Below are 26,081 nucleotides of genomic sequence, written 5' to 3'. Positions count from 1 at the left end.
CCGTCGCACCGGTCCGGCAGCCATCTTACGACACCCACCTTAGCAGCAGCTGTTAGGTACAGGGACTGGCGGGGTTTTGTTTTGGTTATGCAAGCTCAGCGGGGGACAGGGTGATTCTTATGCGTGTACTCATACCCATCAGTCCCGCCACCTCCATCCCCCCATAGATGGCCACCTCCCCCGTACAAATTCTGAAAGGCGCCGTGGCCACGCCCCCATTTACCTGTGGCCACGCCCCTTTCTTGTTTTGTACCGATTTCAGCCCCTGAAATGTTGGAGGGTATGGTGTTGTATATGCACAGATAATACACAAAATGGATTGTGATGTGTCAGGTGTCCACTTTGGTATAGATGACACAGTAATGTTTATGGGAGCTGAAGAGAGATAGTATAGAAGATAGAGAGGCTTTCTTATGATGTATTGGGTAGATGTAGGATGTTTCTATGAAGTCTGTTTTATTCCTGTGTATTCCGGGTTTTATCATGTACCGGGTATAAATACCTGACCAGAGGCTGAGATCTCCACACCTTGAAAAAGGGCTATTATAACCCGAAACATGTTGGTCTGTGGAGAGAAGCCATAACACTGAAAGAATCATACCCTTTTTTTCATCTGGTACCCACTTTTTCACCCCAATCCGGATTTGGAGTGGAGGTGGTAGACTCAGGCTTCAATGATTTTTTACTTTTGTTTTTAATCGTGTATACTTGATACATTGCTTTTTGTATTTTTGTCGTTGCTGTGAATTAAAATCTTTTTATGGATGGATGCCTCTGAAGTCTGTTATCCTGTGGGGAAGAATAAAGAAACCTTAGGGCCTCTGTTGTAGGTGAGTTGAAGCCCCAAGGGGCTGGGAGTTGTGGATGCAATATTTGAAAATATCCTTGTGATGGTTCTACGTGTTTGAGAACAGTAAAGATTAGAGATGAGCTGGTCCGGATCTCCGGGATCTGACAGATCCGAATATGGTGATCCTTGCCAGGATCCGAGCCGGCTCGGGAGTTCCCGCCTGAATTCCGGACTGAAAACGAGGCAAAACGTCATCATCGCGCTGTCGGATTCTCGCAGGATCTGGATTCTATATAAGACGCACGCGCGCCCCGCCATCTTCACTCCATTATAGAAGAGGGTGGTTGGGATCTTTGCTCCATGCTCCGTGCCCTGTGCTGTGATTTATTTAGTGACTGATTTTTTATTTTGTTGTAAACTAGGTGCTGCAGTGCTCACACGCAGGGGCTGCAGTGCTGCTGACTGTACACTCAGTGTACAGGGGCTGCAGTGTCCATAATACAAGGGGCTGTGTCCAGTGTGTCAGGGGCTGTGTCCAGGGGCTGTGTCCATTGTCCAGGGGCTGTGTCCAGTGTGACGGCATATATCCAGTGTCCAGTGTGACGGACTATATCCAGTGTCCAGTGTGACGGACTATATCCAGTGTCCAGTGTGACGGACTATATGAAGTGATCAAAATTGACTAGAAATTAGTGGAAATTAATGTTGTTGAGCTTAATAATACTTTAGGGGCAAAAACAGGCCCAAAATCTGTTATTTTAGCATTTTTCCAAAAAAAAAACCAGATCCAAAACCAAAACCCGCAAGGGTGGTTTTTCCAAAACCAATCTAGATCCAAAACACGAAGGGAGAGCGAGATCCAAAACCCCAAAAAGTGCCCGCCGCTCATCTCTAGTAAAGATACCTTTACATGAAAATAGGGCCTATGTTGGAGGTCAGTACTTTATTAAAAGTTGTATATTGTGAATTGGATCCAGTGAAGAATTGCTGATTGGTAGCCGGTTCAAAAGAAACCTTTAATATGAAAATAGGGTCTTGCCAAAAGGTCAGTTATATCATCTGTGGGGTGACCAGAATAAACTGTATTTGAAGAACATTGTTTCTCTTCAGTAAGTGAAAGGGTCTTTTAAGGTCACCAAAAGAACTTAGAGCTGCGCCGGACGAATTTCTCCATTTGTGATGTAAATTTGTGCAGAGGGTGTGGTAAACCCGGGAGGACTTCGGGCAGGATGTTGTAACATCCTCTGCCCATTATCGCCGGGCATCGCATTGTTAATAACGGCATATGCTGTAACATATGCGGTTATTAACGCAAGGGACAGGTCTTGCAATAAGAGCTGTCTCTTGCGATGCGGTGCCGGTGCTGGACTTCCAGGTCTGTGACCCGGGAGTCCATCTGCGCATGCACAGAGCGCCGGAGCCTGCCGCAGGGTATGCTGGGAGGGATCCCTTACACAGCGCTGCTGTAAGAAGCCCATAGGCTTCTGCAGGGAATTGCCAGCTTTTGCTGGTGATTCCCTCTACAGCGCTGACACTGCGGAGGGGGGTTAGAGCATACAGAAATGCAGTAAAAAAAACGATAACAGGGATTTTACCGCATTTCTGTGTTAGAGAATCGCCCCCTGTATCTGGCAGCGGACTAGTGGGCGCATTACCCCTCTTACGACCCCTTCGAGTTGGCACACAATCAGGGCCGGCGCTACCCACTCAGCAGCTCCTGCAAAGCAGGGAGGCGTCATGCTGAAAAAAGGCGCTGTCTCCCTCCCTGCTCTGCTAAAGCTGCCTCGGCCCTCACTATCACTGCCTCCTACAGTGCCTGTCTGACAGTGGGCGGCAGTATGGAGAGGCTGAGCAGCTCCATGCACCGCGCACACACTGTCCTCCTCCTGCGACCTGCCCCCTCTTCCTCACGGACACTTGCACTGAGGCATGTAGCACTGTCTGTGAATACCTGGATGACATGTCATGTCCGGATCCGCCCCCTACCCATTGCTCCTTGCGCCTGTCAGCTGTCTATCAAATGACGAACAGGCAGCAGTGCCGCCTCCCCTTCCTTCCCTCTTCTCAGTGTGCTGTGCCACTGCCAGTCCTCAACACTCCGCCCCCTCTATCTCCTCCCCTCTTCTTCCATCTCCTCCTTCTCTCCCCTCCTGTCCCCCTCAGTCACTAGTGCTGCACATACTTTTTGTACTGCTTTCGGATCGCATCGCACACACATTGCATGCATGCCGTGCGATGCGATCAAGCACATAACGTATGCGATTCTCGCAGCGTGTATGGGCACCTTTAGTTCCTGCAACATTTTGCGGACACAGCACTGAGATGGTGTATGCATACATGTACATGCACCCGAGATCCTCCATAGGATCGCATGTTGCAAACGCTCCCACAATTGGGCTGCAGCTTGTTGCAATGGCAATGTGAAAGGGCGCAAAATGTATGGTTTGCAGGAGGGCGCCGGACACCCTAGCACCGGCCCTGCACACAGTACTGTATATCATCCAGCCAATCGAACACTCGATATATCGCTTAGTTCTTACCCAGCTTAACTGTCATTTTTCAATGTGTACGTGACCATTTAGGGGAGATAGGCACTTACAAATAAGTGCAAATAAGTATTTAATGTATTTAAAAACCATGGAATCTCTTCGATTTAGTTTTATTTGCCTTCAGGGCCGTCGCGGTTACAGGTGAATGCAGGCTTAGTATTAACCGCCAGCTTGGTGGTTGCCCTCTAATTTCATGGGGTATAAAAGACTGTGCACTTAATGACACGATGAGACTGGATGCATTAAGGCTCCTTCACATCAGGCGTTATTGTAAGTGATTATACAAGCTGTCAAGGGCTGTTATTGTATTACCAACAAACCGCAGGGTGTCTGATTCCTCCTGCGGAATATCCCGAAACCAGAATACCAAGGGAGAGAGTCTGCTTTTGTTGGTAATTGTTCGCTGACATTTCATCGACTCTCTCTGATAGTAATTACCTTTTTTTGAAGTATATTGTCATTTGGGAAAAGAAGAAATGTTAAATAGTTGGTTATTATACTCCGATTTCCTCCTGGGGGATGAAATGCTTTCCCATTCACTTACTGTGTCTGGCTGGGGTTTCGGCAAGTTCTTGGCCCGTGAGAAGCAGCCTGAAGAGGCCTCTCGGAACTGACTTTTGGTTCCAGCAGCCCCCCCCCCCCCCCCCCCCCTTCACATCACTTTGTGAACAAGAATTATTAATCAAGATCCTGCAATATATGATTACTTATACATACGTGTTAATGGGAAAGTACTGAAAAGCTTCCTTGCTACTTAATTTGCCTTTCCTCTGCTGAATAATAATTTTATTGAATAATAATAATAATTTATTATTGAGGCATGAGCGTGTTAGTGAATACAGAGGCGGAACTACCATTGGTGCACCGGGGCCCCTGAGGACTAATGGGCCCATTGCTGCCCCTGTCACCCTCTTCCTGTCACCCAAATGTTTTTCCCTGACATACTCTGCCTCCCCTGCCGCTCCCTGTCCCCCCACTGCCGCTCCCTGTCCCCCACTGCCGCTCCCTGTCCCCCACTGCCTCTCCCTATCCCCCACTGCCTCTCCCTGTCCCCCACTGCCTCTCCCTGTTACCCTGTCTTTCCCTGTCACCCTCTGTCTCTCCCTGTCATACTTTGCCTTTCCCTGTTACCCACTGCCTCTCCCTGTTCCTCACTGCCTCTCCCTGTTCCTCACTGCCTCTCCCTGTCACCCTCTGCCTCTCCCTGTCACCCTCTGCCTCTCCCTGTCACCCTCTGCCTCTCCCTGTTACCCTCTGCCTCTCCCTGTCCCCCACTGCCACTCCCTGTCCCCCGCTCCCTGTCCCCCACTGCCGCTCCCTGTCCCCCACTGCCGCTCCCTGTCACCCTCTGCCACTCCCTGTCACCCTCTGCCTCTCTCTGTCACCCTCTGCCTCTCCCTGTTACCCTCTGCCTCTCCCTGTCGCACTCTGCCTCCCCCAGCCTCTCCTGTTACCCTCTGTCTTTCCCTGTCACCCTCTGTCTTTCCCTGTCACCCTCTGGGCAGTATTCAATGAGCATTTTGGCGATGTGTATCGAATCCTGTTTAGGATTCGCTGCACATTCGCCACTGCTCGCTGCGTTCCGGAGCCTCGCCGGCTCCAGTATTCAACGAGTCAGAGGCTCGCTGCCCCTGACTGGCGAATTTGAACTCCTGTGGCGATGCCGCAGGGAGCCCGAGGATGGAGGCAGACAGGGAGATGGAAGTCTCCCTGCCTGCCCCAGAACGTTTGTGGAGGGGAAGGTGGGCTCCCCGGGTGCCAGGCAGCACAGGCTGCCCCCCGGGGGTGCCAGCAGGGGACCGGGTATATTCACTACACCCGATCATGCATATGTAATGATCGGGTGCAGTGAATATATGAATATCTAATGAGCGGCTCGGCTCCGGCCCCCTGCTGGCTGGTCTGTGTAAAAAAAAATAATAATAATAATAAATAAATACATGAATAAAAATAGCATGCCCCTCCTCTGAATAAAATTCCTGATTTTTTGACACCAAATGTAAAAAACAAAACACTTTATTTTAAAAGTTCACATTCCACTTCACCATAAAAAGATAGCGATTGCTACTCGGTGAATCATGGTGAAAAAAACCTTGAAATATATTCGCCATCTAGTCATTGAATAGGGTGATTCACCGTTTTAGTCAAAAATTCGCCTTACAGCACAAAATCGCCATAAAAACATGGCGAATCAGCCTCATTGAATACTGCCCTCTGTCTTTCCCTGTCACCCTCTCCTGAATCTCCGTGTTTCCCTCTGCCACTCCTTGTCACCCTCTGCCACTCCTTGTCACCCTCTGCCACTCCTTGTCACCCTCTGCCTCTCCCTTCAGCTGATAACAGCTTGGTGTCTCCTTAACACGCACCAGGCCATGCCCAGACAGCCGGCTGGGGGGAGAGAGGGACTTTTATTTGTAAATGCGCATGCGCAGGCCTGAGGGGGTGTCGATAAGTAGAGCCGTTAATGCTGGGCATAACGGCTCTACTTATTGGCTGCAAGGGGGTTAATATATTCGCCCGCTACAGGTGCCCGCTTCTCCTTGTGATGCAGGAGAAGCGGGACACATTATTTTACAGTCGAAAAGTGCACGATAATACATCTGCCCCGTTAGCTCCACTGGGGCAGGGACTGATGTGAATGTTTAACTATTCTCCGTAAAGCGCTGCGGAATATGAGTGCGCTATATAAGACAATGTTAATAAATAAATAATTATATAAAAGTGATAAATATGCTACAAATAAGATTTTAAGACAGCGAAATAAGACCATACACGGGTGGCACTCCTGACTGAGCCGGAATACAAGTCAAGGGACCTGGAGCTGCTGGCCTCCAGCTGCCCGCTTGCTGAGGGAAAGTGGACAGGGCGATGATTTGATTAGCGTTGAATGGCATCATCGTGGCCCCACCCCCTTCTTTGCAGTGATTTGATGACCTGTTCATTCCCCCGCACCACCTACCTATGTTGGTACCCCGCCACCTGTTGTGTTGACCCGGCTGCCCACTCCTGGGGGGCTTTGTTATCAGGGTCATACGAGAGTGATGCACGGGGCTACAGGTCTCTAGGACAGAACCATAACAGAGCATCATAGCGCCCTGTGCTGACCACACCCCCTGAGCTCATGACATCATGCTGAGGTTGCGGGCTGTACAGGCTGCAGTGTGCCTGACTGGAGTGTCCAAAGGAGTGCAGCAGTCCAAGGTACCCTAAAAGCCAGTTGCAGTGGCCATGGGGCTGTGACGATGTAACCCACTTAACCCCTTAGTTACAGCTGTACTATATAACACTACTGTCCCTATGTGTCTAGCTTATCACCTGAATGTCCCACCCCAGCCCAGTTATTACATAAGCCTTTCAAGAACCCCTGAACATCGCAGGGAGTATCCTGTACACTGTGGAAACTTTGCCCCATGCCATAACTAGGCGCTTGCAACTTGGAGAGCTGCCAGACACTCTGCTTGATGCTCTCCCGATCCCATCTTCTGTGAAACTGTGATGTCATCTGGTTGGGCTAATGCGGTGTGAGTGTGTATGTTTGTGGGCATATTCCTCACTGAGCTGGTCCCCATGTAATCTCCCCGGCACACAGTAGAGCAGTGTGTGTGTGTGTGTGTGTGTGTGCGCGTGTGTGCGCTTTGCATATGACCATAACTCGTAATCTGAGAGGTCTAGAAAACCTCTAAAGGCCACCATTTTGTTTTTTCATTAAAATGCCATCTATTATGCAGCGCAGCGATGGCACCTGCTTCTATGGCATGTAGCAATGGAATGCATCGCAAGTCCCTTCTGATATCCTGATTACTTATTATGATTACTGTCATATTATTAGAAAGCTTTATCTTGGGAACACGCATTTTAAGATCCTCTCGCCAAATGTTTTTTTCATTCTCCTTCTCAGGGATGTAACTCGTAGTGGTGACACCCAGTGTTCTGAAACAAAAGTGCTGATAAAAAGAGGGCTTGGCTTAACGGGTAATGGGCGTGACATCACATGTAGGGGGTGTGGCTTCTCAACATATCACAAACTCCCATTTCGTCACTCCGGGGGTCCTGGAGTGTGCACAACAGCACCATTCTCCTTGCGAAGTCCATGTCTGTGTATGGTAGCCTACCTCACCTTCCATTCTGTGCATCCTAAGCGCCAGGCATATAATTAAAATAAGCATTTTAAATTTGTAATTCCTAAGAACAAAGGAACATGTGTAGGCAGGAATACATTGGTAGGCTGGTTGCCAAAGCTTTGATTGTTTGACGATGCCTCAATAGACGTCATCTATTAATCATATGAGCAGGTTTATTTTTTTAATTGGTTGTATAAGTAGATACATAAATATACCTGGAAAAGTTACTTACTGTAGTTCAATGATCATAAATGCTCAAATTCTATGATGCTATGAATAATCCATAAAAACAATTCTAATCAAATTCACATTTTGTTAATAAACTGAATGCAACAAAAATGTCTACAGATCTGCCCTCATACAACCAGCCTCATTATGCCGTGTCAAGTGAGTGGCCTGGCGCAAATGAGGCACCAGTCCCTGTGCAAATCTGCTGGCATTGGGTATATTTTCCTGTCTTGTTTTTACCCGAAAATGCCTGGATTACGGTTTCCCTAGACTAGGCATGTCCAAAGTCAGGCCCGGGGGCCAAATGCGGCCCGTGCTGTCATTTCAAGCGGCCCACAGCCTCCAGCTGGAAGCAGGCAGAGCATCAGATGTGGGAAGCACAGCACAGGGCACTAAAGTTGGGGCCCCGGCGAGCGCGCCTTTACCTTGCTTTCTGCTGCAGTGAGGAGTCAGTTGTGTTTAGCATCCTACCCCTGCTGCTGCAATCATATATCACCCTACTCCACAATCACAGTGACAGCAGTGTTTGGGGAGAGGGGTAGCAAGGGGGAAGCTTGCTCCCATAACATGCAGAGCGGAGGAGGGCAGCAGTGGGGGCCCAAGCATCTCCTGTCCTTGCAGTGCCTGCTTTGCCTCTCCTCCCTCTGGCGCACACAAGGGGCTGGTAAACATACAGAGAAGGGAGGGGGCAGAGTGGGGGACATATAGTGAAGGAGGGTCAGGCTGGGGGACATACAGTGAATGAAAGCAGTGATGGCCATTCAGAGAAGGAGGAGCAGGGGCAGGCTGGGGGTCATACAGTGAATGGGGTCAGAGTGGGGTACATAGTGAATGGGGGTCATACAGTGAATGGGAGTCATACAGTGAAGGATGGTCAGGCTTGGGGACATACAATGAATGGAGGCACTGATGGACATTAAGAGAAGGGGGGCAGGCTGGGGGACAAAGAGAATGGGTGCAGATGGGGGAACATACAGTGAAGGAGGGGCAGTCTGGGGGACATACAGTGAATGGGGCAGGCAGGGGGAAATACAGTGAAGGGGCAGGCTGGGGGACATAGAGTGAATGGGGGCAGAGTGGGGTACATAGTGAATGGGGGTCATACAGTGAATGGGAGTCATACAGTGAAGGAGGGTCAGGCTTGGGGACATACAATGAATGGAGGCACTGATGGACATTAAGAGAAGGGGGGCAGGCTGGGGGACAGAGAGAATGGGTGCAGAGTGGGGAACATACAGTGAATGTGGGACATACAGTGAAGGAGGGGCAGGCTGGGGGACATACAGTGAACGGGGGCAGGCTGGGGGAAATACAGTGAAGGGGCAGGCTGGGGGACATAGAGTGAGTGGGGGACCATTCTGATGTGATTAATGATTCAAAGAATGTCAGGCTGAATGGTCGGCCCCCACACATTTTCACGTCACCATATCTGGCCCTCGTCGCAGAAAGTTTGGCCACCCCTGCCCTAGACAGTGGTTGAATCTACATGCGATCACTGAACTTTGAACAAGTGAGAATGTTGCATTACAGACCTAAGTGTAAATGTGTGCGAAATGCGTTGGCCTCCGCATTGCCTCTAATTAGCCTGCAGAGTTTCAGAGCATTGCCAGCAAGAAAACATACGAGAAACGCTCTCCATCGCGGAATATTGATATACGCACCTGTCCAGCAAAGTGTGGCGGTGTCCTCCTTTTTGGCAGTGTTCTCTTCTGGCATTTGCTGATGGTGGGGGTGTCAATGAGAAATGCTCAGTCCCTTTTGTCGACCACAGTCTGAGTTTAGGTAGGTAAATCTCAAAACGAGCTTTTAACCACTTGGTAAATACAGTGAAACTGTATTCCCTATAAACCTGAGAGTTCACCAGTGTGGTAAGTAGGGTAAAACCAGAGAAGTATGATGTCTGTGGCTACTACTTTCATACGGCAGCCATCTTTGCAATCATGAATTTGCTCAAACTGGTCCTCACAGCCAGGAATTCGGCTCAAACTGGCCCTCACAGCCAGGAATTCGGCTTTGGAATACACAACCCCCTGACCTCTGCACTCCCAGAAAACGGGCCCTGTTCTCGGGAACTCTGCAAGCTCCACCCTCTCCCCTCCCAGCAGTACACCTCTCAGTTTTGGTAGGGCTCTGTGTGTGACAACGTAGGGGCCATTCTGAGCATTCTCCCCACCATCGGAGATATCCTGAAACCATCTGGTTTGCATACGTTTCCGTATAGACTCTTACCATAAGCTTGACAGAGGCCAGTTACCTGCGATTGTTATAGAGGCAGCAATGAAATACAGGTTGGCATGAAGCCATTCACGTCATAAATTCTCAGCACCGGCTTCAAAAAGTTACATTTAAAAAGTTTATTTTATTTTATTTTTTGTTCCCAGCTAAGCATTTTCCAAGCATAAATATATAATTAATCATCCTCCTGTCATCGGGCATCCATGGCAAACATCTGTCCTGCTGCTCCTACTGATTATTCAGAGCAAAGTTAAGACCTGTGACCAATAAGATTATAGTTTCTGAGCGGTTATGTCATTGCATACCAGCTTGTGCATAGGCCATGGTCCAAGCTAGTGCGTAGAGCAGATCACTGTGTATTAGTGCCCTATGCAGACAGCATGTCAGCAGCATGTGGCCGGCCAGTGACCTGATACACCCATCCGTTGGCCAACAGCTTTGCATGATTTAATGGACATATCACAGAGTCCAGTGACCATATTGCAGATCTTCATGCTTCATAAGGAAATAGTCTTCCCCTCGGGATTATGCGCTATTATTGATCCCCATCTGTAATATTTCATTGAATAGAATAGAATAGTTGTGTTACCCATCTTGCACACATTTGCAGCTGTGGTGACAGATCTGTTAAAAAAAAGGGAGAAGAAAAAGTACTCTCTTTGTTTTGGGGGCACTCTTATTTAAAACTTAACGTTTAATTAGTATCTATAAAAGTATTTTGGACATAATACAATACATACATAACACACAAGACATATACATATAACAAGTGGTACTAGGTGAACGCTGTCGGTAAATGTACAAATTTGTCTGGTGTTTAAATAAACCAGTTTTTGATCAGGGTTCACTTTTGTAACTGCCAATTGGCAGTGAAAGATATATTAGAGAGACACCTCTGTACGGAGGGTAATCCGCGAATATCTCAAAATAGTTGACAATGTCTAAAATGGAAATGTTTTTTTAACACAAGACATTGTTGAGGGATATCTACAGCAATATCGACAGTTTTATAGTAATAATCTGGTGTCACCTGGTGGTCTGTAAAATACACTATTATTATTGTGGAGGCCAAAGAGAGAGAAGAACAGGGATGAAATAAGATTGTGTACAGTGTATCCCTGCGTTATGATTGCTACACGGTAACAGATCTGTTGCAAGATGACCAAATAAATTTGCTATATGGTGGATTGCAAAAAATACCCCCAAATAATTGTAGTTTCTTTCCCTATATTACCTATATGCAGCGGCAGCTTATGCCTGATTGCAGGAGGGGGGATGCCGCTGGCCACAATCCCCTCCCCGCAGCTGATCACTTGCTGCTCTCACCACCGTGGTCCAGGCGCCTGTAGAATGCAGATGCCAGGCATAAAGACCGGTGCATGTGCAGTATCAACCTTTGTACTGCGCATGCCCATACAGTACCTCCAACTTCTCTGGGCTGCTTCGGCTGCAGCCCATAAAAGCCACATCATGGTCCCAGCGCCTGTACTGTGCAGAAGACAGGCACTGGGACTAGCGCATGCGCAGTATCGGCCTCGATAATGTGCATGTGCCCAGATTCTATGGGCTGCAGCCGAAGCAGACCATAGAGGTAACAAGGAGAAAGGGAACACCTCCCAATCGCCATGTGCACTGCAGGTGGGGCAGATGTAACATGTGCAGATAGAGTTAGGTTTGTGTGAGTTATTTTGTTTCTGTGCAGAGTAAATACTGGCTGCATTTTTTTACACTGCAATTAAGATATCAGTTTCAGCACCCCCCACACAAATTGAACTCTCTCTGCGCATGTTACATCTGCCCCAACTGCAGCGCACATGGTTTTGCCCATTTTCCAAACAAATTTGTACTTCGATCAGATCTGAATAAGGGGCTTTGTGTGTATTGAGTAAAGCTCGGTACACACTAAATGAAGTGTGTAGCATGGGAACAGGGAGGAAGCGGGGGCCATGCTGTATTCCACAGCATGGTCCCTGCTAGCAAGGTCTCCTGTCAGCCCTGCAGGATGGATTGAGGATGTCGCTGATGAAGCGCAAGAGGGCGCGGTGACAGCGCCATTGTCTGTATACACTGGATGATATTTCTATTTTGCCGCTTTCTCTAGTTGGAATCGGCAAAATCTTAGCGGTTGTTGTCCGGTGTGTACGCACCTTAAGTGTTGGTCTATTCTGGGATGCACAGTCGATGGCGCTGATATTACGGTTATATTGTCCCGTCTTTATGACGTGCTGGGAACTAGTATGAGATGAATAAACCGTCAGACTGCTGCTAACATGAATGAAGTGTAATCCCTTATATTGTTTTTAGCCATGGTTGTACTGTATATCATTTTAAACTATGTACAAATCACTTAATTATCTTTAAATCATAGCTGTCATCTGTTTTGTTTTTCTTTCCTGTACTACAATCATGTTCCGCTGACAGGGGAAGTGTAACGCCTGTCACGCCGTGTCTGCTCCGCCCGTACCTGCGCTTACACCACCACCTGTATAATCTGCAAGCAGCTGCTGAAGCAGCTCTGTCACACCTCACAGGAAGTTATTAGCCCTGATCACTGCAGGGTTCCCTTACTGCACCCTACTACAATCGGGTGTTGATGACATCACATCGCAGGCGTGTGACCTCATCAACACCGGATGTCAACGGGCACCAAACTGACATATTAACATGCGTGGAGCACAGGATGACATGCAAACAATACAAAATCATACAGCTAACATTCTAGTTGTATGCCTCTAATTGTGCAGATTTTCTATAGCACATGGTCTCAAAGTCGGTCCTCAGGACCCCACACAGTGCATGTTTTGCACGTGAAATAATTAGCTCCACCTGTGGATCTTTTAACATGTGTCAGTGAGTAATGAGTGCACCTGTGCACCGGCCGGGTAACCTGGAAAATTTGAACTGTGGACCGAGTTTGAGAACCACTGTTCTATAGTAAGTTTTCTAAATGAGTATATAGCTGCATCTGATGGTTCTGCAGATGATGTGTCTCTGCTGTGGAAGATCATGTGACCATTCTGTCCCTGGGAGAGCAGCTGATACCGGTGGTCATGTGACCCGAGCACCTGCGAGGTGACTCCTGTGTGTCTGTGGTTGAGTTAAATAGCATCTGCCACTGAATGAGTGTAAAGAATACAGAAATCTCCCATTGTCTGACACTTGCCTGTGATCTTTCAGCAGATTTTGTTCCAGCATTGTAAGGAAGCATTAATGCAGCGTAGATGAAAAGGGCATTAATGTTTGCAGAGTTTGCTGTAGGACGGATTTACAATGGTGATAACAAGTGAATAAGAGAGACGTGTAAACAGAGCTAAGGATCATTCAGAGCGGGAACCCTTTCTCCTGTAACATGTATTTATGCAGAAAACACGCATTTAAGTTCTGTGTTATCAGTCATGCACCGTACATACACGTGTCTTGGGTTACAATTGAATTACACCGTGTAATTCACAGAGAGACAAGCTAAGCTGAAAAATGTATTGCATTTTTACTCTCATTCAGGAGGTCATTAAAGGACACCCAGGCTCCCCCATTATGCAAGAACAAGCGTACCGGGATGCGGGAACACTGCATGTTACTACGCCAGGTATAAGAGTTCGATAAATACGCACAAACCATGACCGAATGGAAGAAAAACAAATTCTAGAGAGACAAAAAAGATTTTTTCAACAGGTCAGATCTTTATCTGGAAAAACAGCTCCTCGAAAAAAAAACAAGAAAACTGGACAATATATATGAGTACAATTACTCCTCCTCAGAATTAGAATCCTCTGGTGAAGAAAGCACCAACCCTAACACGACCACCAACTAGGCACAAAGAACAGGGTTTTTTTTTTAGAGAACCCCCAAAATCCTTGGCAATTCTTACAAGGTGCAAAAGGAAGACAAGGAGGTCGAAGAGGAAGATGGGGACCCCCCATCCCAAACAGGTACCCACTTTGGGTGAGAAAGGACCTTTAAAAGATGCCCTACAAATAATCAACCTCTCTGACCATGTCCTCACAGATGTAGAAAAGGATGTCCTAAGTAAGGGATTTTCCTTCTCACCAACGAATAATCTCAACCAATCCAATATCGAGAAAGATTTAAAACTATTTGGACACAAATGACTTTTAAAGAAATTCTTTGCCAACAAATCGCAAAACTGGAGAAATACAGTATAAACAGTACAGACCTCTCGGAAGAGGAAATAATGGCACTAACCACCTAGAACAGTGGTTCCCAACCCTGGTAATCAAGTACCCCCAACAGTGCACGTTTTCCAGGTCAGACCCACCAGTGGAGCTAATTATTTTGCATGTGATTCTGTGAGGAGACCTGGAAAATGTGCACTGTTGGGGGTACTTGAGGACCAGGGTTGGGAACCACTGACCTAGAAGAATCAGAGGAGACACCTACTGCAACCCCAGGCAGGAGACCCACCTGTGAGAAAAAAATCTACGTTTACCCCGCAAGATTCTACCTGCCCATGAGTGGGAATATTTATCAACCTTGTCTCTAAGGAATTTGATAAAAATCTACATCAACCGCAAACATCACAAGATCCCCTAGAATCTTTGTAAGGAAGAATGGCTTGGCCTAAAAAATATTCAGGGATGGCCGGATGTAGTCATCAAACCTTCAGATAAAGGGGGTAATGTGTTGATGTGCCCCAAAAATGTATACATCACAGAGTCATACAAGCAACTCAATAACGTAGACTGCTATAGACCCATAATGCTCAATCCACTTGATATCATAGAATCAAAATATGAATCAACACTCAAAAGAGTTTTCTCAGATGTAAGTCTGAAAATATGCTTTTTCCGAAAGGCACCCGATACCTGAGACAATGGGCCTTATTCTAGTTCACTCTTTCTGTCAAATTCCTTCTTAGATGGACAAAACCATGTGAACTGCAGGGGGGGCAGATGTAACATGTGCAGAGAGAATTGGGTTGGGTGGTATTTTGTTTCTGTGCAGGGTAAATACTGGCTGCTTTATTTTTACACTGCAATATAGATCTCACTTTGAAGTAGAACCCCACCCAAATCTAATTCTCTGTGCACAAGTAACATCTGCCCCAACTGCAATGCACATGGTTTTGGTGTCACAGGATTTGTATGCACTTTAGGGAGTAGATATAATGTGGCTTTTTTTGTGTCTTTTTTGTGGTTTTCTATCGATCGGTATAGGTATACGTCCACTGTCTGTAACAAAGGGCTGTTTGTTTAGTCATTTAATCTTGTATTTCTGTTGTGTGTATTTGTTACCATTTTAAAAATAACTATTAAAAGTTACATTTTATTTAGGACTTGATACTTTTCACCACCTCTTTGATCAATATGTATATATATCTTTAGTGGGTACTTGTTCCTAGCACGGCGCCAGCAAATTTTATCTTAAGCATCGGGTCCAAAAAAAATCGCGATTTTTACATTGGAATCAATGTAAAATGGTCCCTGAGACCATTTTACCATTGGGCCCAATGTTAAAAGCCCCCGAAACCCCAATTCTAATTGCATAGCCCCCCTCATGGGTGAAAGGGTCCCCCATTGTTAACGCCACCCCACGATGAGCGTGGTGAGCGCAGCGAGCCCGCGAGGGGCGGCGGTACGCATCCTCCGACCTTTTCATACCCCCACTATCCACGTCAGCGTGGAGTCTACTGTATATAGTGTGGCGAGCGCAGCGAGCCACCGAGCCCGAAGCGTGGCGAGCGCACGCGCATTACTTCACAGGTATTAGGCGTCCCCTCGCAGGGCTCGCCACGCTTCGGGCTCGGTGGCTCGCTGCGCTCGCCACACTATATAAAATCAACTCCACGCCGACGTGGATAGTGGGGGTATGAAAAGGTCGGAGGACGCGTACCGCCACCGCTCGCCACGCTTCGGGTTGGCGTCAATAGGGGGGTGGCGTTAACAATGGGGGGCATACAATAAAAAATGGGGTCTGGGGGCCATTTAACATTGTATCCTATGTAAAATCGTGTTGGTCGCATCGCATGTCATTATAATGGCATGCGATGGACTCAATCAACGCGATTTTCTCTTTGCCGGCAATAAAGGCTGGTAATTGACAGAAAATCGCATTGATCGCATACCTTAAGAACCTTAACTTAAGGTATGCAATTAACCCCGACTGGCGCCGTGCTAGGAAACAAGTACCCTTTAGTGTGCCCCCACAAATGAGTTTTCTTTTTCTCTGTATTAACCTATGTTATCCCACCTCCAACCTCCTATAATAGAACACTGACGGTTGTCCGACTATAAATTGAGGATTTGAATTAACCAAATTTATTCCACCTGATTATTACGATACAAATATTTGCAATCGTGGTGGAACATCCAGTGCGGGAGCCAACCAAAACTCAGGGGTCCAAGGTCTACCAACAGTTAATTGTTTTCAGGCAACTTGTGGCTCTAGAACAGGGTTGCCTACTTTCTGGCTGTCCGCTCCCGGAGAGGGCAGCCAGTTCAATGAGGCCGAGGGGGGGAGGGGCCGCTGATGGGGTGGGACGGGGCGGATGGCAGATCGTCCGTAGTGGGCACGGTCTGAACAACTGTGACTCTGTGGCCACACCCCCCACTGACGTGCAATGCCGGTACTTCAGGCAGGGCTACAAAGACGTGATTCACTGCATTTGCTCCCACTGACCCCCCCCCCCTGCCGATTGTGGTGGGGGGGGGGTCACGGGAGACTGTACATATTCAGGGGGGCCGGGAGGGGTACCCGATGCACGGGACCCTACCGACCATTCTTGGAGGGTAGGCAACCTTGATCTAGAAGCAAGCTCAGTATTTGCATCTGAGCCCTGTGATTTGCCAGCTGAAGATGGCATTATTATCACTGGGCCAAATGTGATTTTTGTTTTCAGCTTTTTTTTATTTTATTTTTTTGTAAGTAAATTTGGGCCAGATCACATTTCCCATTGTAATATGGCAAATTCGATCTGGTTACTAAAAAAAATACATAATGTAAAAATGGGTCGACCACTGAAGGTTTCCAGGTGCACTCATTATTCAGGCACATTTTAAAAGATCCATAGGTGGATCTAATTATGTCACCTGTGATTCTGTGTGGAGACCTGCAAAACATGCACTGTTAGGGGTACTTGGGGACCAGGGTTGGGAACCACTGCACTAGGGCATGGAGGGAGAATAAAATAGTGTGCCGAGTAACAGTAACATAGTAATTAAGGCTGAAAAAAGACGTTAGTCCATCGAGTTCAACCTATCTAACTTGTAACTACTGACTTGAGTAAGTCCTATCTATAGGATTCCCTTAGTGGCCAAAAATGCATCCAGTTTTGATTTAAATTCATTAACAGTAGTTGCTGTAACAACCCCCACCGGAAATGAGTTCCAGAATGTTACTGCTCTAATGGTAAAGAATCCTCTTGTTAATTCAGTACGGAATTTATTTACCTCGAGCCTCAGTACATGCCCGCAAGTCCTAAGTATAGGCCTGTTCGTGAACAAATCATCTCCCAGTTCCATATGATTCCCAATCCTGTATTCAAACATACTGATCATATCACCTCTCAACCTCCGTCTCTCCAGTGAAAACTTATTCACCCTGGTTAACCTATTTTGTATTCTAGTGATTTGAGACCTTTTACTAGCTGTCGCCCTTCTCTGTACCTATTCCAATTCATTTATGTCATTTTTTAGGTATGGTGCCCAGAACTGAACACAGTATTCCAAGTGCGGTCTCACCAATGCCTTGTAAAGAGGCACTATCACATTGGCATCCCTTGAATTTATACCCCTTTTAATGCATGCCAGTGTCTGGTTTGCTTTTGCTGCTGCACTTGAGCAGTGTGCACTATTACCCAATTTTTTTAATCTATGATGACCCCCAAGTCCTTCTCTACAGCGGAATTCCCTATAATAACTTGATTTAGCCTATAAGTACAGTAGCTTGTTCATTTTTGTTCCCATAGTGAATTACTTGACATTTTTTAACATTAAACTGCATTTTTCACCTTTCCACCCACATTTCCAGTTTATTTAAGTCGCTTTGTAGTGTTTCCACATCCTCTCCTGAGTTAATTTCCTTACTCAATTTTGTGTCGTCAGCAAATATTTCAATTTTATTCACTATGTCACTTCAAATATCATTAATGAATATATTAAACAAGGTGGGTCCCAATATTGAACCTTGTGGGACTCCACTTTGGACCTTACCCCAGCTGGAATGTATGCCATTTACCACCACTCTCTGTCCCCTATTGTGCAACCAGTTTTTTATCCAATTACAAATTTTATCTCCTAACTCTAAATTACCTAGTTTCATTAAAAAACCTTTTTATGAGCCCAGCCCCCTACTGACTTCATTATAGAAGCTAATTAAATTAGTCTGACATGATCTATTTTTGACGGACGCATGCTTATCACTTTCTCCTGTTTTGGATACTATCTCTTATTATTACATCTAATATTTTCCGCACACTGGATGTAAGGCTGACCGGTCTATAATTTTCAGGGTTAGATTTGCTACCTTTATCCCATATTGGTTCTACGTTAGCTATGCGACAGTCCCTTGGTAATGTCCTGATACCGTTTGATTCCACGAATATCAGATATAATGGTAGTGCCAGGCCACTGGAGGGTGGAAATGAGCTGTAGAAGCCAAGAGGCGCAGCAGCAACAGGAACAGGAAGGGCCCTGCGGTGCAGAGGAGAGCAGGAGCCAGGAGGAAAGCACATGGGAGCATGGTGAGTGATTCTACCCCCGCCCCTGGAGCCCGCATCTCCCTCCAACAAACCACCACCCCCCCCTCCCCCCCCACTAGACGTACTTGTAAGAAACTTTATTTAATTTATTTAATTTATGTATTTAAATACAGTTTATTTGTATCTGCGTGTTTGTGTATGTATGTGTATATATATATATATATATATATATATATTTTAGTGCAAAGCAAAATAATGTGCTATTATCACGGCAATGCTGCAGCACTATAACGCCTACAAAAAAATTTTTATGCAGTAACGAGCTGTGGGGGGTGCCGCAGAGGCACGGTCTCTCTGACAGCATTACAAAGACCCTGCTCCCCTCCGAAAATGGCCACCGCCACAGAGAAGACATTTTCGATAGAGGTACTACTGCACTTCTAGTGTATGTCACTCTGGCAGATGCTAGAGGGGCAGGAGGACCTCTAGCGGCTGTCTCCTTCACAGCGGCAGACATTTTTGGAGGGACGCAGGGTCTTTAATGCTGTCAGAGACTCCGCGCCTCCATGGTGCCGCTCCCCCCTCCCCCCCACAACAAAATCATTTACCTTCCCCTGGGCAATGTGCATTTACCTTCCCCTGAGTAATGAGCATGTAAACCCCCCTATGGCAACGAGCATGTAATCCCCCTTGGAAAAAAGCATGTAATCCCCCTGGAAATGAGCATGGAACCCTGGCAATGAGCATGTAGGTAAGCAGCACCAACAATACGAATAATTGCAGAAAAATCATGCGATTAATTGCACTTAAAAATTGTATTCATTGACCAGCACTTTATTTATTTGCATTTGTATATTCAATATATATGTAGAAATCTTTGCATCTATTTCAAATATACTGTATATCTTTTTTCCATATACACAAATTGTTCATTATTGTAATACGTTAAAAATAAAATAGTTCCTATACATTGTGATGAGAGTGTGTAGGTCCGTGAGTGCAGCGGCTGCCGGCATATCAGTGAGCAGATGTATTAGGGAAGCAAATAGTCACAGACAATTACCTTCCCCTGATAGCTTATCCAAAACAAACCAGACTAATGTTATGTTCCTGGCATGGGAGCTATGGTCTGACATTAGTCATTATGAGGCAGGCAGGTGATAATACATGTAAGAGTCATGTCCTTTTCCAGGTGAGATATGTTATACTAGACCCATGATGGCTAACCTTGAGACGCTAGCTGTTGTTGAACTACATATCCCAGCATGCTCTGCTTCACTTTTGCTATTTAGCCACGCTAAATCTGATGCAGAGCATGCTGGGATGTATAGTTTAACAACAGCTGGAGTGTCAAGGTTAGCCATCAAGGTACTAGACTATACTGATAAACACTAAACAAAAACTACAATATAAAAATCACTACCAAAGGTGGTGTCATAATAATAATAATCACATGGGGCATAATTCCTAATGTACCCTGAATACACCCCAACCTCCTACCTCCGTCATCTCTGGCCTACTTCCTGCTCTCGTGTCCCTGTCCATATTCTCATGCCTCCTGTCATCTGTCAGTCTCCCCTCTCCCTTAGATTGTAAGCTCCTTGGAGCAGGGTCCTCCCTCCTGTTCGCACAGCCCTCTTCTCTATTGGGCCCTACACACGGGGTGATTTTAGGGCACTTTCTAAGTAATCTCCCTAGATTGCTTAGAAAATGCCCCTACATCGCTCCTTGTGTAGGGGCCATAGCAATAGAAATGCGCGGCCTGGCACATCACTATCGCCTGGCGATTAATACCCAGCATGCTGGATAAATCTAGTTAATCGCCAGTCAAGACCAGTGTTCTCAACGGAGGACACTCGCCCTGATAGATTGCTCAGCACACATCGCTGACACATTGCTGTGCAGCGCTGTGTGCTGAGAGATCATACTGAGCAATCTACATCACTGAGAGCAGTCACCCCGTGTTTAAGCCCCTTAATGACAGCCTTCACCTACACCGCGGCCATTTCGCTGAGAATTCCTCATAGCTGTTCCGGTGTTCCATTGGCTCTGCTCCTCCTATCATGCCGTCGCTATTGGAGACCGGTTCCACCCTTCACCAATTGCACACTCGCTCAGCTTGCTCCCAAGCTGTATTGTGTACTGAGAATCGTGGTGCTTATTGTTACCTGTGCTCCGTTGATGTTACTGTAATGTAACGTTTTGTGTAGTATCAATTGTCCTACTTTTGCCATATATGTAGGGCCCTGTGAACCACTTTTGATGCCTCCAAAATAAAATGTCATAATATAACTTTTAAAAAATATGGGTCTTTTTGCACATTGCCCTTGGCATTCTCTTTATTCGAAGATAGATAGCGATTAAAGCCATTTTGCGTAAAAACATGGGGATCTAGATAAATGACCCCATGTTATTGGTTGGATTAGTTCCACTCCAAGGGCGGTATGTAATACGTTTTTTTTTTTTTTTTAAAGGGGCAATCACTTACAGGTCAAAACCATGCCTTGTAAACAATGGCCCCTTTAAAAAAAAAGTCAGAGTTCACACCACCGCTGAACTCAGGCAGCAATACATTCCGCCCCAAAACTTTGGGGGGAAATTTCAAAGGGAAATGTTTTGGAGGGTTTTCCTTTAAACAAATACTTGTCTGGGATCTGAGCACCTTATACCCCTTTCACATTGCAAATGCCTGGTCGCACACAGGATTTGGACATGAGTCTGCCCCAGTAGCCACCGGCATTTGTGATGTTTAGCCCCTGAGTCGGACATCAGAAAGTGGGTGGAGCAGCAGCGCATTATCCAGGGGGAAGCGCTTGGAGAAAACACTCCATCCTATAGTGTGAACGGGACCTTGGTCGCTCGATCTAAATGCATGATGCTAGTGGTGGCTGTTATAAGTAACAGTCTGAGTGGGGTATTCAATGTGGGCTCTGTATTTCTTTGATGATCCAGCGTTTCCAGGGATTGACAAAGGTAAATTGTTTAAACAATATAAACCTGCTGGCTTCACCCTGCACACATGCTTCAAGTTAATGATGCATTAAAAAAAAACAAAAGCAATCCAGCGGTGTAGTAATAATAAATATAATTATATCAAGATCCTAACTTCCTGCTGGACTGTGCTCCTCACAGATCTCCGAAATATCCTGCGTTAACCTGTACTTTGCCAACACCAGATTTACAAGGCTTAGGCTGTTTATAGGAGTTGAAGGCGGTCGTTTGATGGGATTTGGTTTCGTTTACTGCTCCCCTCTGGTGACTGCTGCAAATAAAAACTTAAAAGCAGCCTAGTGATCTGGCTGTGTGCGGCAGCCATTAGCTTTCCGCAGTGGGTCTCAAGATGGCAGCCTCTCAGAACAGAGGGCCTGATTCAGACCTGATTGCTGGGCTGCAAATCAGCGATCAGGTAAACGCAGGCTTGCCTAGCCTGCCGGAATTGCCGGGAGGCTCACAAAAATCGGGTCCCCCTCCCGCCCCCCCGAGAAGGAGGGCAATCCTCTTGCATTGGCCACGCAGCCCCCGCACCCCCTTTACTTTTTTTTTGCGGGTCTGCAGCGAGGGGCGGGGCTAAAATTATGCAAATTGCATAATTTTGCCTAATTTTAGCCCCTCTCACAAATTTTGTTGATGACATCACCGTCCGTCCCATTTAGGGCCAAATGTAATAGGGTGAGAGTTTTAGAAAGTGAGAGATTTTGGGAGAGTTTTCCCAGATTTTTTAAAGCAGCAATCAATTACATGGCAAAATCAACCTGGTTTTGCAGTGTAATTGATTGCTGCTTTAAAAAACATGGGAAAACTCTTCCAGGTTAGTGTTTGATGAACGAATGAACATGTTTTAGACATATTCATATATTAACACAAGTGCATAAGCTTTAAGGTTCTCAGCCAATCACAACAAGTGTCTCATTTTGTTTTATTAAAGTTAGCTACTGTTCGCCTACCGGCATTGGCCGTTCAGTCACCGGTCATTTCTGCGTGGTCTAACTACTGTATTTCTTCAGTCTTTATTAAAAAAATATATATATATATTTTTTAAAGGAGATAAGGAAGTTTATTCATGACACAGTGAAAAAGAGTGGAGGAGTGAGCCAGGGGGTAGTTGCCTCTGGAAACCGGTCATCTACTATTTATAATTGTATAAATGTTACTAAAAGGCTGATTGGTTGCCATGGGTAACTTTCACTGCTTCCTGACAGACATGCATGTAATGATGAAGGTTCATGCTGGTGCATCAAGAGGGTACAGATTACTACCATACTTGTCTGTTCTACTGGAAGTTGTGGGTGCACCTAGTGTAGTAGGCAGGGCAGGGAATAGGGATACGGTCACTAGGTCTACAGCAGGATGGTCGGCAAGCATTAGGTCAACACCATTAGGTCGACACAAGCATTAGGTAGACATGGGGTTTTCCTCATTTTTTTGAGCCGACATGTGCCGACAGGCGGTATTTCATGCCCTACCATCCACTAGGGCGTGGTGGGATAATAAAATAGTGTGCCGAACGTATCGAGCCATGCGGGGGGGGGGGGGCGCGGTGCTACGTTCCAGTGTCCATGTCGACTGTGTAGAAATTCGGGACAAAAGCTATGTGAAAAACCCCATGTCAACCTTTTGACTGTCGACCTTTCCCATGTCGACCTTAATGCATGTCGACCTAATGCTTGTCCACCATCCTGCTGCTACCCAATGATCCATACCCGAGGAAATAATACCATAAATCTTTAGCCTGTAGGGAGGGGGCTGGACTGCAATCAAAGGCACATGATCCACAATGCAACCAGCAGGTCCCAAGGGGCCCCAAAAATATATCCCAGACTTTTAAAACTTTCCAACTACTACTGCGTGACATTGTAGCACTCTTAATAAAGTATAATATTAAAAATAAGGTACTTGTTTCCTATCTGGGCGCCCGCTACGTTAATAGCGCACCATGCTATTCTCCGTATAAAAATCGGATCGCATCGCATCGCATCGGATACCACAAATGCACATACACGATATTGAACGATGCGATGCGATGCGATCCGATTTCGTTCCCGCTTTTATGGTTGGCCCATAGGATATATAGGAAACCCCCCCTGATGGTTTAAAATGCGCCTCCATTGTTAACGCCACCCCAGTATTGACGTCAACCCGAAGCGTGGCGAGCGGCGGCGGTACGCGTCCTCCGACATTTTCATACCCCCACTATCCACGGCGGCGTGGAGTTGAGAATAGAATAGTGTGGCGAGCAACCGAGCCCGAAGCGTGGCGAGGGGACGCAGATACTTCACAGGTATCCGTGTCCCCTCGCGGGCTTCACAGGTATCCGCGTCCCCTCGCGGGCTTCACAGGTATCCGCGTCCCCTCGCGGGCTTCACAGGTATCCGTGTCCCCTCGCGGGCTTCACAGGTATCCGTGTCCCCTCGCGGGCTTCACAGGTATCCGCGTCCCCTCGCGGGCTTCACAGGTATCCGTGTCCCCTCGCGGGCTTCACAGGTATCCGCGTCCCCTCGCGGGGCTCGCTGCGCTCGCCACGCTTCGGGCTCGGTGGCTCGCTGCGCTCGCCACACTATTCTATTCTCAACTCCACGCCGACGTGGATAGTGGGGGTATGAAAAAGTCGGAGGACGCGTACCGCCGCCCCTCGCGGGGCTCGCTGCGCTCGCCACGCTTCGGGTTGACGTCAATACTGGCGTGGCGTTAACAATAGAGGCGCATTTTAAACCATCAGGGGGGGGGGTTCCTATACAAATCGTGGGTTTGCGGGGTTATTACATTGAAATCAATGTAAAATCGGGTCTCAGGGACCATTTAACATTGATTCCAATGTAAAAATCGGGGTTGATCGCGTCACCGCATGCGATGCGATCCGATTTAAAATGAAATCGGATCGGATAGCATCGTATGCCATCGTACATCATCGCGTACCGAATCCGATGCGATGCGATACGATTTCATTACGGTGCCGTACGTTGAAAACCTGGGCGCCCAGATAGGAAACAAGTACCAAAAATAATAATAGAACATATTGGCTCACATTGTATTGCAGTCAGACTTAAGGCCCATACACACATTGGGCGACTTTGAGCTGAAAGTCGCTCAAAACACCCAGTTTGAGCGGCTTTCAGCTCAAAGCCGCCCAGTGTGTATGCCCCGGCAATGAGCGGTGAGTGGTGCTGCGCGCTCCCGCAACATCACCGGGAAATCCGTACATCTGCTGGTAATACCAGCAGATGAGCGTCTTTCAGGACGGCTTTGCATAGCGCTGCGTTATGCAACGCCGCAACCCCCCACCCACTCCGTCGGCGCCGGGCAGGGGGAAAGCCGCCCAGTGCGTATGGAACTGCGTGCGTCCGCATCATCGCCGGGAAAGCCGCTCATCTGCTGATCGTTGAGGACAACTTTGCATAGCTCTGCGCTATGCACCGCCGTCCTCCGCCGGGCAGGTGGGAAGGCGCTCAGTGTGTATGTACTGAACAGCTTTCCCCGCAGTGATCCATACACGCTGGGCATAGTCGCCCAGTGTGTATGGACCTTAATGGACCTTGTGCAATGTCTGTATACTTCCAGCAGCGTTCTCCTACTTTCTGCGCACCCTTGTTTTTCCAATTTAATTTTCATAAAAAGCTGCTCAGAGTAACCAGGGGATAAGGTCAAGGCTAGCCGCTATGGTCACATCCTGTATCCAGCGTATGTAAGCTACAAGCCACCCGAGTGTTCAGAGTAATATCATTAATTTGTACATTGCCATTATACTTTGCAGCGAATGAACGTCCTGTGCCCACAACACAGGGACATGCAGTGAGAACGGAGGCCGAGGTGTCGATTGCTAGAGCTTACATTGCAAAGAACAAGCAAACGGTTAACACTGACAGACAGCGCTGTATACACAACACAGCATGCCCGACATAGAAGGACTGAGCCATGAAGGGCAGCACAGCTCACTTGCACTCATATCCATGCCAGTAAAAACAGCTGGAGGCCCAGCTAGAGGAGAAGCCTGTCCCCGGGGGGGGAGCCAGTCCATGTCAGCACGCCAGCTAGGCAGCAGCTGGGTGGCATGGCGCTTATCAGCAATATCTGCCTGAGAGTAGAGGCGGGCGGGTTCCGATCTGCTCTTCAGTCCCCGCGTGAGGATTAACTTGAGCCTGGGGTGGAATTACAGAAGTCTATTTGATCTGTGCCGGAGGAGTGTGCTCAGGTTTTTGGCCAAGGACCAAGCTGGTGTGGATGAAAGGCAATGTGATCTCTTCCAAAGTCTCTGCCTGTGTGCAAGTGTGTATCGGTTTCTTAATATCACGGGAGAGAAGATCATTTGAAACATACGTACTGGTTTCAGCAGCAGGTCTCGTACATCTACACACAATGCTACTCTGTGGTATGAGGCGAATATGTCATCCATTGCTTTGGCGAGTACGCGTCATTGGCCATATTGACCAGTGCAGATGACCAGAGTTTACCAGGTACCAGTTGACATGACTCCATCTTGCTGTAGACTCCATCTTGTTGAAGACCAA

At 47.0% G+C, this 26,081-nt stretch overlaps 1 protein-coding gene across 3 annotated transcripts in view; it reads left to right on the top strand.

The window, feature by feature from the left end:
• NTF4 (neurotrophin 4) overlaps positions 1-26,081 on the top strand; it is an 88,450-nt gene that overhangs the window by 47,650 nt on the left and 14,719 nt on the right. The window contains exon 1 of one of the 3 annotated variants that reach the window (XM_083162258.1): positions 25,324-26,027. The exons of the other annotated variants lie outside the window; for them this stretch is intronic. The gene's annotated coding sequence lies outside the window, so the exon portion shown is untranslated. Of the gene's footprint in view, positions 1-25,323; positions 26,028-26,081 lie in introns of those variants that run through there. 3 annotated transcript variants of the gene reach the window in all.

The sequence above is a fragment of the Crinia signifera genome, chromosome 19 (genome assembly GCF_055691185.1).
Source record: "Crinia signifera chromosome 19, ASM5569118v1, whole genome shotgun sequence".
Classification (NCBI taxonomy): Eukaryota; Metazoa; Chordata; class Amphibia; order Anura; family Myobatrachidae; genus Crinia; species Crinia signifera.
The sequence above is the reverse complement of the archived record's forward strand: the minus strand, read 5'-3'. Positions and strand labels throughout refer to the sequence as shown.